The sequence below is a fragment of the Ammospiza nelsoni genome, chromosome 8, assembly GCF_027579445.1.
Source record: "Ammospiza nelsoni isolate bAmmNel1 chromosome 8, bAmmNel1.pri, whole genome shotgun sequence".
Taxonomy (NCBI): Eukaryota; Metazoa; Chordata; class Aves; order Passeriformes; family Passerellidae; genus Ammospiza; species Ammospiza nelsoni.
This window is the reverse complement of record NC_080640.1, coordinates 32,678,194-32,688,508: the sequence shown is the minus strand read 5'-3', so window position 1 is coordinate 32,688,508 and position 10,315 is coordinate 32,678,194. Positions and strand designations below refer to the sequence as shown.

The 10,315-nt window shown below is 51.0% G+C and overlaps 1 pseudogene; it reads right to left on the bottom strand.

Moving 5' to 3' along the window:
* Nucleotides 1-577: 577 nt before the first annotated feature.
* Nucleotides 578-9,934, bottom strand: LOC132076213 (protein ecdysoneless homolog; annotated as a pseudogene).
* Between the last annotated feature and the right edge of the window lie 381 nt (nucleotides 9,935-10,315).

The following is a 10,315-nucleotide window of genomic DNA, read 5'->3' as shown; positions in this document are numbered from 1 at the left end:
TTGTCTCAATTAAAAAAGCCTCTCTTAACCCCATTTTTCCACCACAGATTTGTCTGAGTCTCTCACCTCTCAGCAGTCCAAATTCCTTGAAATTTAGCAGAACCTTCTTCACACTTCCCAGCTCTTGCTGTCCATCTCTAATCCCTGTCCAACTTGCCAGTGCTCTCCTTGAACTGCTGACAAAGTGAATTACACAACATCAGTGCAGGACAACTCATTAATTGCTGAATGAAAATGAAATTAAGAGAAATTAAGAAGCTGATTTGGACCCAGCAGGACTGCATTGCTGGTGTTTGTGTATCAAGAATTTCTATCTATTTTATTGCAAATTTAACTTGTTGAAACTAAAGTAGTCATATTTAAAATAGATTTTTCATTCCAGATGCAAGCAACATGCTGCATGCCTTCCAGCCACATCTTCACTGAAAAAACCCCAAACTGCTCAGCCTGGGCTCACATCATGCCAGCAGTAGCTGTATATCAACATTCAGCAGTAATGGAATTCATTCAGAAAATGAACAATTACAAAAATACTCTCACTCCAAGAACTGAGGAAGCTATGCATATCTTCAAAAAATTCAGTAATCACGTTTTATTTTTGATTTTATTGAAATAAAATTCAAAAATACTTCTGGCCAATATTTACACAATTGATCCAATTACTCTTCCTGCAATGTGCTATTTCCCCACCTGCCCCTGAAGGCAGCAGCATTTTCAGAACAAGAACTGCTCCCCACATATTGAACCCACTCAGCAATGGGTAAAAGGACATTTTAGAAATGTGGCAAATTGGATCACTGAATGGAAACATGGGAGAGAGGTTTTGTAATAAAAGAAAATGGGCAGAGATTTCGGTCATTCATTTGACATAATTTTTCAGTTTTCTGAAATTGTGTCAGCACTGGGAAAATCTCATTTCCACCCAAGACAGTGTGCAAACAGAAGCTTTTGCAGGTAAATTCACTCTGCTGAAGTGACACAGAATGAACAGAATGCTCCAAATTCAAACCTTTGGCCTCTTCTCCCCCATCCTGCTCGTGTGTCTGTGCTCCATCTCCCCAGCAGCCATGTCTGGTGCCAAGGCTCTCCCTGCCTTGCTCAGCTGCCAGTGAGCTCTGTGCTCTCAGGTAAATTCACCCCCAGGCTCTGTAAAATGCTCGAGGTGGGTCCTGCCAGGCCAGCCTGGGCACTGTAGGACTCGAGCAGGTTTGCCACCAGGTTCATGTCCACATCCAGGGCTGCCAGCTCAGCAGCCTCAGCTCCACAGTCAGGGCCAGCACTCTCACATGGGGCTGCTCCAGCAGAACTTGCCTGCAGGGAGTACAAAGAGAAAGCTTTAGCAAATTGCATGAGCAGATTTAAGGGAAAAAAAGGGTAAACCACAGGAGAAAAGAAACAACAATTGTGCAGCCAACAAAGTCCAGTACACTCCTGAGACTTGACAGACAGGAATTCAGACACCAAATGCTCATGCCAGCTGAAAATCACCACTGTCCATTACCCACATTGAGTTCCAAGAGAAGGACACAAAGTGTTGCTGAGTCCTGGCTCTGCTTCCTATGGGAGAGAACTACTACAGGAACTCACAAATGAAGCTGCAGCTGCTTGCCCTACTACTAAAAACAGGGAAATGGAACGGAGCCTTGGAAAAGATGGGCAAATTCCAAGCTTAGGTAAGTTTCAGTTTATAAAAAATGTATGATGGTGCAGGTCCAGCACACTTTGCTTGCACGTGGGAAGGTTCCAATCCCATTACTCAGAATGGCCACTTGCAGCACATTTCCTGCTTGGAAATTACTGCTGCAAATCAGAGCTCAAGGCACACTCACCCCTCTCTTGTGGCTGCTGAAACTTTTCCCAACGTTGCTCTGTGCCAGCTCACGGTCCATCTCCTCCATGTACGCCTTGAGACTGCCCACGAGCTCCTCAGGAGACACCTTCTGCTCCTGCCTTCCATTCCCAGCATCCAGCTCTTCATCATCCTCAGCTAAGAAACCAAACTCCTCCTCTTCATCCACATCATCAGAATCCAGCTCCTCCGAGTCTGCCCCTGCACATGATTTGGTGTCAGTACAACAGCAAAGAAATCAGTGCTGGCTTTTGTTTCAAAGAAAGAAGCAATCTCACCTAAAATTCTGTCCAGGGCTTTGGTAAAAGAATCCACATCAAAGGTAACTTGGGATTCATCAGATGACCTGAAATACAAAAATATTTTTAAAGAAATAAAGCTTCTATGCTTGCCTAAGCCTGACACAGGCACAAGCCATAATGATGTCTCTCAAGACAGGATTGAAGTTGGGACATTTGAATTTAAAAGTCCGCAGAAGTTTGAAGCCTGTGTGCATCAGACATCAAACAGTGAGTGGAAGAATTCTTGGCAGAAAAAGAGAAAAATTGTGAAGACCACAAAACCCAACTGAGGGACAGAGAGCAGCTCAGCTTGCAGCACTTGAACCTGCACCAGTGCCAGAGTGGCACCAAGCTGATTTAAAGCAAGTACAGGGTCACTGCTCTGCCTTTGCTTCAGGCCCTGCTCAGCACAGCACCTTCAAACTCTGATTCTCTGCATCACAGAACCAAGCACAGGGCTGCAGCACAGTGCAACATTCCACACCAGAGCCAAACTCCAGGTGCTACTACCATGGCATTTCTGCTCCTTCATGCGTGGACACTTTGGACACAAAAGCCTTCATGCTCTCAGCAACTGTTTCCAAGTCATAGTTTTGCTCCTCCTCATTTGGGGAAGGAAGGGACTCATTTCTTGTCTCCTTCAGCATCTGATCCAGAGCACCTGGTGTCATATCCAGCCAGCTGTCATCTGCAAGGACACAGCACAGATCTGTTACTCTGCACAAGCCTGAGGCCCACAGGCCCAAACCAGCTGACTGACAGGGCTGCAACCATCCTGCAGCTCAGTTCTGCAGTTCAGCTCTTGTGCTGCTCCTGGCTCACACACAGCAAAGGCACAGAGAGGCTGAGAAGAACTGAGTGCAGATTTCTTGTCACTACTTACAAACTCTGCTTTGCAGAGCTCAAACTCAGAGAGACCATTCAGTCACTGGGAAGCCTTTGGCCACTCAGTGGAGGAAGAAAGGCTTACTCTAAACTGGGAGAGCCAACCCAGTGTTTAGTCTTGAGGAAGGCTGGATTTGCTCTCCCTTCACAGCTGTCAGCATTGCCCCTCTCCCCCCACAAATAACCATCTGTAATAGGAATAATTCCCCATCCAGCTCACCATCCTCTGCAGGAAGACAAGCTGCTTCTCTCTCCAATTCCCAATGGGGGTTGTCTGTAGTAGTGCCAGGATTTCATCACCTGGGCTCACTTCATCACAGCTGGAAGAAAAACCAAACTCAATTTACTGAAATGGATTCAATGGGATCACATGCTCTGCATTCAGGTTTTCACTTGGATTCTTCATTTTTCCTTCTGTGCAAACACATCAAAAAGGGCAATGAATCTGGGGGAAGTACCAGAGCACTACCCAGAGCATTGGCCAAAACAGGACACAGTCAGTCCCTGCAACTCCCAGCTGATGGCTCCAAACCCATTGGTCATGGCTCTTTTCCTTTACATTTCATTTGCCTTGGTAAATATTAAGATTACCAGATCCCAAACACCACAGACTGGAAACTCAAAATATAACATCAAGATATTATGGGCTGGCAAAGCCTCAGATATTTCTGTAGTGATTTAGCTTTTGGATTTGATCTTCCAGAGAAATCCACAGCCAGCTCCTTGAGCAAAGGAGACAGATTACCCTGTATTTATTATTCACTGGCACTGCTTTTCAATGAAACTTGTCTACACTTTCTACAGTCAACCAAGCAAAAATTGCTTTGCAGTCACCACTTGGAATCCACTTGGAAGAGCTCAGCATTTCACAAAACCAAGATAAAAGAGTTACTCAAGCCAGAACTTCTCCCAGTGGAGCATTCCAGAGGAATTAGTACTTGTGTGTCCTGCCCACAGCTCCCATGTTCAATGGGCAGTGGAGAAAAGGGTTCAGGTGTTTGTGACAAGGATTTCAAAGGACACTTACAGGATTTGTAGGGTATATGACACTCATGATTTTCAAGCAGCTCTCACCTTTCTGGCACTGCAACAGATTGCTGGAAGTGATCTTCTGCCATGTGCAACAGCTCCAGGTACTTGGCTGATCCTTCCATTTCTCCCTATTGAATGCAAGTCACAGCCATGAACCCAAACAATTCCAGGCTTCCTAAGGGTGACTGTTGGTCACACAGAAATGCTGAGAGAACCAGAACAACTAAAAACTCTTGGCCATCTACACTTGGAACTCAATACAGCAAAGGGGCACTCCTGTGTTTGAAGCATATTAAAGGATATTAACCTAAGAATCTCAATAAAGTTGTCCAATATTATAACCTTCAAGTAGGTAGTCAATTTATGTCCAATTTATTAACTTCAAAGAAGTACTCAAAGGCATCTTTTAAAATAAAACCCCACAGAACCACACCAGAACCCCCAGAACCCACAAAAACCACACACACATGAAAATTACACTTGCATGGGCCCAGATAGGTCTATGGTGTTATGTATGGATCTTGAAGAATATTGAATTCTAGAGGGGTGGAAATGAAATGTAAACCAGTGAAATCAGTTACACCTCACACAATCACATATGGGGGTTTTCTTCACTCAAGTGTATTTCTCCCCTTGCTTTAGATGAATGAATCAATCCCCACATCTTGCTTTTTCCTTTTTAATTTCCAAAATAAATTCCTTTCAAAGGGGAACAAACTGCACATTACTTCATTTCACACAGAGATAAGGATTCAAGCTCTGGCCCCACTACAATTCCTCACACAAGTTCAAGGGTTAAAATGTATTTTTCCTGCAATGTTTAAAAGCCAGACACTGAAATACTCACATACCTTGAAATAATCCTTCTCCTTCAAGCTCCTGAGGAATCTCTCCCACAGAGGACCCCTTAACACCTTTCTCTTGGCATCAGGAGCCACTTTGCTGCTCTTGGAGCACAAAATTTCAAAGCCATGAGCCTGCAGACAAAAGATGCAACAACAAGAGGTTCTCAAGGTGGGACAGACTTTGCTCACATTTCTCTGGACAAGCAGGCAACCTCCAGACAAGGACCCATTCCCTGCACATGCATGAGCCAAGGCCAAAATGCCCCAGGAATCATTCCCAGCTTCATGCCCAGCTCACAGGCTCTGTACTGAGGATGAGCTGGGGCGGGCAGGGTGTATCCACTGCGTCTGTCTGGAACAAACTGCTGCTGCACCAGCTGTGCATACAAACACCGAGTGAAAGTCACCTGCAACAGCCAGAGCAGAAACAAACACTCCCTGCAGCGGGACTGGGCTGGGGACAGCCAGCAAACTCCCTCCAGGTCACCAGAGTGCCTTTGAAGGCACCCATATTACAGGCACTGCCTGAGACTGCATTCAAAATATATCTTAGAAAGATTTTTCTGATAAATTGCTTTTCAGGCTTTACAAAGTTTGTCCCAAATTGAAATACCCAAGTAAATATGAACTTTTGTCAGTATAAATACATTTGGAAAAACCCTCAGTGTTTTGTATTCGCATTAACAAGGTGTATTTTCAATTAAAATGACATCCGATTAAAAGATTTCAGCAACAGTTTTGAAGTCCAAAATTTGACTCTAAAGCTTCTTTTCAGGAGTCTAGTGGTACAACTCTGTGACAAAATGCATCACATACAACAGTGCTTGGACAGTGCTCATACAACACTTCATAGAAGCTTTCCCAGAGCTGTGAGAGCACAGCTGAGAAGGTGAAAAGCCTGGCAGTGAGCCACTGGTTGGGAGCAACTGCTCCCGTTGGCCGGCAGGGCTGGCAAACTGCTCTGATCACACAAGGAGATCAATTTACTGAGCAGGCACTTCAGCAGAGGAACTGCTATCACAACCTCTGGATTCAGAAACAATTCTCTCAGGATCAGCCCCCTGAAAGTCCAGCCACACCCATCCAGAGCAGCTCTCAATGCAAGGAGCTGGAAATTCACGCCTACAGGAGCACACGGCAGGGCCGTCAGCGGCTCTGAGAGCACTTACCAGGGCCATCACTCGCTGCTCGGCAGGGAAGGCTCTGAACGGGCGCCGGCAGGCCCCCAGATCGCCCGGCTCCCGCAGGTAGAAGGCCTGGACGGCCGCAGCCACCAGGGACGGGCGCAGCCTCAGCACGGCCGCGATCCCGGCCGGGAGGAAGCAGCGGGCTCGGTGCAGCGAGGCCTGGATCTTCCCGGGATACCTGAGCGGCAACAGAGCGTGGGGAGGGCACTGCCCGTTAACCACTCCTTCTTCAGCAGGAGGCCCCTTCCCTTTAGTATTGACTGGGATCATGGCTCAGATTACTCTGCAGTTAAAACCTGGCCAGTCTAATGCCTAGAATGGCTGTTTCTATCATACATATTTATAGAAGTGTGCATGGCTCATAAAATTGAATCCCCCACATGGGTAAGATGAGTTCCTGTGGACTTAACCAACATATCCAGCTATCCAGTATTCTTTGCCATATTTGCTGTCAAATCCTTGCAAAAAATAAAGCACAGGGTGGAGCACAGCTGTGACAAGCTGAAGCCCTGACAATTCTGCTGGTGCTACATCTTAGATCAAATCCTCTTGTTCCTCAGGCACAGGGCTCCTAAAAGATCATGGAACTTTCAGAGGTTTCAGTCTAAGGAAGATGTGAAGGAAGAGTAACTCTTGTCATTGTCAGGGCTGGAATTACAGCAGTGAACCAGTTTCAGATCCCCACACCACAGACTACAGGACACTGATCCCCCTCTTTCCAAGAGTGCCACAGAAAAACCTCCAGCTGCTGGTTTCTGAAAAGGAACCAACTTGATCCCATCTGCTGGGGAAACGCTGAAAGCCCAGGGAGCACAGACCCAAACCCCACAGCTGCAGGAGCCAAGGGCAGCCCCACGTACCCATGGAGGCGTTTATTGAGCGCAGCTCTGATGGGCTCTGCAGCCAGGAACTCCTCGGCGCGGGTGGATAACAGAGCCAGCGCCTGCGGCACCGTGGCACGGGGAGCAGAGAGGGCCCAGCCCTGCTCCCAGGGCTCCCCCGGCGCAATGATGTGCAGCTCTCCTTTGTAAAAGAACACCTGGCAGGCAGGAATGCTCCCGTCACACAGGGCAGGAGCACTCACACACAGCCATGGAACAGTTCACTGCACACACAAATGCATCTGCTTGGACCCTGACAACAGAAAGGACAAATAGAGAACCAAGGCAGGAAGCAGCAGAGCTTTTCTAAAAAGGTTATTTGAGATGCCAGAGACCACGATAAAACCAGGAAAAATCCCTATTTGAACTGAAAGGAATTTCATCAAATATACCTTGTTTCCCTAACAAGAATAATTGTTACACATGTCTCTTCAACTGGAGAAGTGCTTCAGGAGAACCAGCACAGCCTAACTGCTTCAGAACATCCCAGGCATTAAAAAGCAGCATTTCAGGTGTCACATGCGACCTCTGCTGGTTCCTGATCCTAAAAAAAGCCCTGAATGCAACGTTCTCAACTCCCTCACTCTGTCTGTTCCCTCAAACAAAGGAAACTATGAGCCTGACACTCCAGGTACACACTTGCAATCCATTTTGGTGTTGTGTTCCAGCCCTTGTTAGAATCTTGGAGTAGGGGAAAAAGAATTGAACAACTTTTTGCTAATGACCAAATTAATGACCTCCATTCTAATCCACTGCCATTAGCAGCCATCCATATCCAGGGGAAGGTGTCTGCTCATTATTTCTCCTGGACCAGACAAAGCCTGTGTCCTTACAGAGACAGCAACACTCCAGCCCTGAACATTCCCTACCCTGAGGGCAGCAAATCCTCTGGCCTAAACACTCCACAATATTGTAAAAAAATGGTTCTAGCAGAACTTGAAAGTTCAGGTGGATACAGGAGTGCTCCTGAAGGGAACAACAGTCAGGGACAGACAGCACTCTGGATTTTCAGAGGCAGTCAGACCACTTGGCTAGAGGTGCAAGAGAAAACTCCAGCTGCTACAGAAAAGGCCACCGGCTCCCCCTTCCCTGTAAAACTGAACACAAGTTTTACTCACCCTGTTTTCACTGTTGTCAGGATTCAGCCACTTTGGGAGAAAATCAGCTGCTTCTATCAAGAGAAACTCTCCATCGTTGTCATCAATACTGGCCAAGGAGAAATTGGAAATTCAGCAGGAAAAGCCTTGCAGGGCACAACAACACACTTCTGAATCCATGTCTGCTGGGGTTTTTTTTTAATATTCATAAAAAGCCCATAAAAAGGCTTAGGTTAGAAGGGACCTTAAGGATCAACACCTGGTTCCAACACCCTTGCCACAGCCAGGCACACCTTCCACTAGCCCAGGCTGCTCCAAGCCCCATCCAACCTGCCCTTGGACACTTCCACCGTGTCTGGGATGGGCAAACACCTCCAAGGATGGGCCATGGTAAGACAGGACCTTCAGAGCACAGGCACTGCCCCTTGGCAGCCCTCCCACTAAAGCAGCTCAGCAGCACCCGCCTTACCTGGCTGCCAGCCCCGGCAACTCCCTGCTCATCTCCCGCAGCAGCTACACAATGAACCACTCATCCTCCACGTTATCCCCGAACACCGCGGGGCCGCCCAAGTGCGCCGGGATCTCGCCTGCACGGGGCACAGAGAGGAGAGGCGGCTCAGCAACGCCGTGCCCGGGAACAGATTGTCCACACGGGCTGCGGAGTCTCCCTCACTGCGGATATCCCAGACCCTGCTGGCAGAATCTTGTGTCCTGTGCTCGGGGACGGCCCGGCTGCAGCAGGGAGGTGGCACCAGATGCCTCACTGGGTTAACCCGTGCTGTGACACCGAGAGTCGGGGAAGCCGCCGGGTCCCCCTCACACGCCCTCGGTTCCCGGCCGCCGGATCTCCCTCACACGCCACAGTTCCCCCTTAGACGCTCCTGGTTTCAGGCCGCCGGGTTCACCTCACACCCCAGTTCCCCATCACACACGGTCGGTTCCTGGCCGCCGGATTCCCCTCAAACGATCCCGGTTGCCCCTCACACACTCCTGGTTTCTGGCCGCCGGGTTCCTCTCACACTCCCGCCCCGGGTCCCCCTCACACGCCGTCAGTTCCCGGCCGCCGGTCTCTCCTACAAAGATCCCGATTCTCGGCCGCTGTGTGCCCCTCACATGGCCTCGGCTCTCCCTCACTCGTTCCTGGTTCGAACCGGCCGGGTGCCCCTCTCAGGCTCCCGGTTCCCGGCCGCCGGGTCCCCTCAAACGATCCCCGTTCCCCCTCACACGCTTCTGGTTCCAGGCCGCCAGGTTCCCCTCACACCCCCCCGGTTTCCCTTCACACGCCCTTGATTCCCGGCCACCGGGTCCTCCTCACACGGCCCAGATCCCCCTCACATGCTTCTGGTTCCCGGCCGCCGGATTACCCTCAAAAGATCCCGGTCTCCGGCCGCCAGCTGTCCTTCACACTCTCCCGGTTGCCCCTCACAAGCTCCCGGTTCCCCCTCACACCCTCCTGGGTTCCCCCTCACACGCTCCTTGATTCCGGCCGCCGGGTTCTCCTCACACCACCCCCCACCCCCGCTTTCCCCTCAAACGCCGTCGGTTCCCGGCCGCCGGATTCCCCTCACAGGCTCCCGGGTTCCCTGCCACCGGATCCCCCTCACGCTCTCCCCGCCCCCGGCCGTGTCCGGCGCCTCCGGGCGCTCCTCCCGCCGCGCCTCCCGGCCCGCTCCCGGCTCACCGCGGCCCGGCACGTAGCGCAGGCGGAACGGCTGCCGCTGCCACACGCAGGCGGCCAGGAGCGGGGCCAAGCGCACCAGGGCCAGCTCAGCGCAGCGCCGCAGCAGCGCCTCGCCGCCCGGGCCCGCCGCCGCCGCCGCCAACAGGCGGGAGCGCACCGCGTCCTCGGGCAGCGCCGGCCGCCGCAGCGCCTCCATCGCGCCGGGGCCCAAAGCGCTCCGCCCACGGGGAGGAGCGGCGCGATGGCGGCGGCGGGGCGGCGGCGGTGAGGGTGATATCGCGATACGCGCGGAAACCGGTGCAGCCGTGAGTGGCCGCCGCTGCCCCGGTGCCTGGCGCGGCCCCGAGCCCCAGCGCGGTCCCGGTCGCGATCCCCCCGGCCCCGCTCCCGGGCCTGCCGCCCGCGCTGCCTCCAGCACCGAGCAGGGCCCCGGGACGGCCCGGTCACCCCTGTCCCCGACGGGAGATGGTTCCCGGCATTCCCGGCATTCCTGAGCACCGGTCCCGGCCGGACGCCGGTGGGACAGAACGCGATTAAATCCCTGTAACCGGCTTTTATCCCGAGAGTTGGGTCAGTT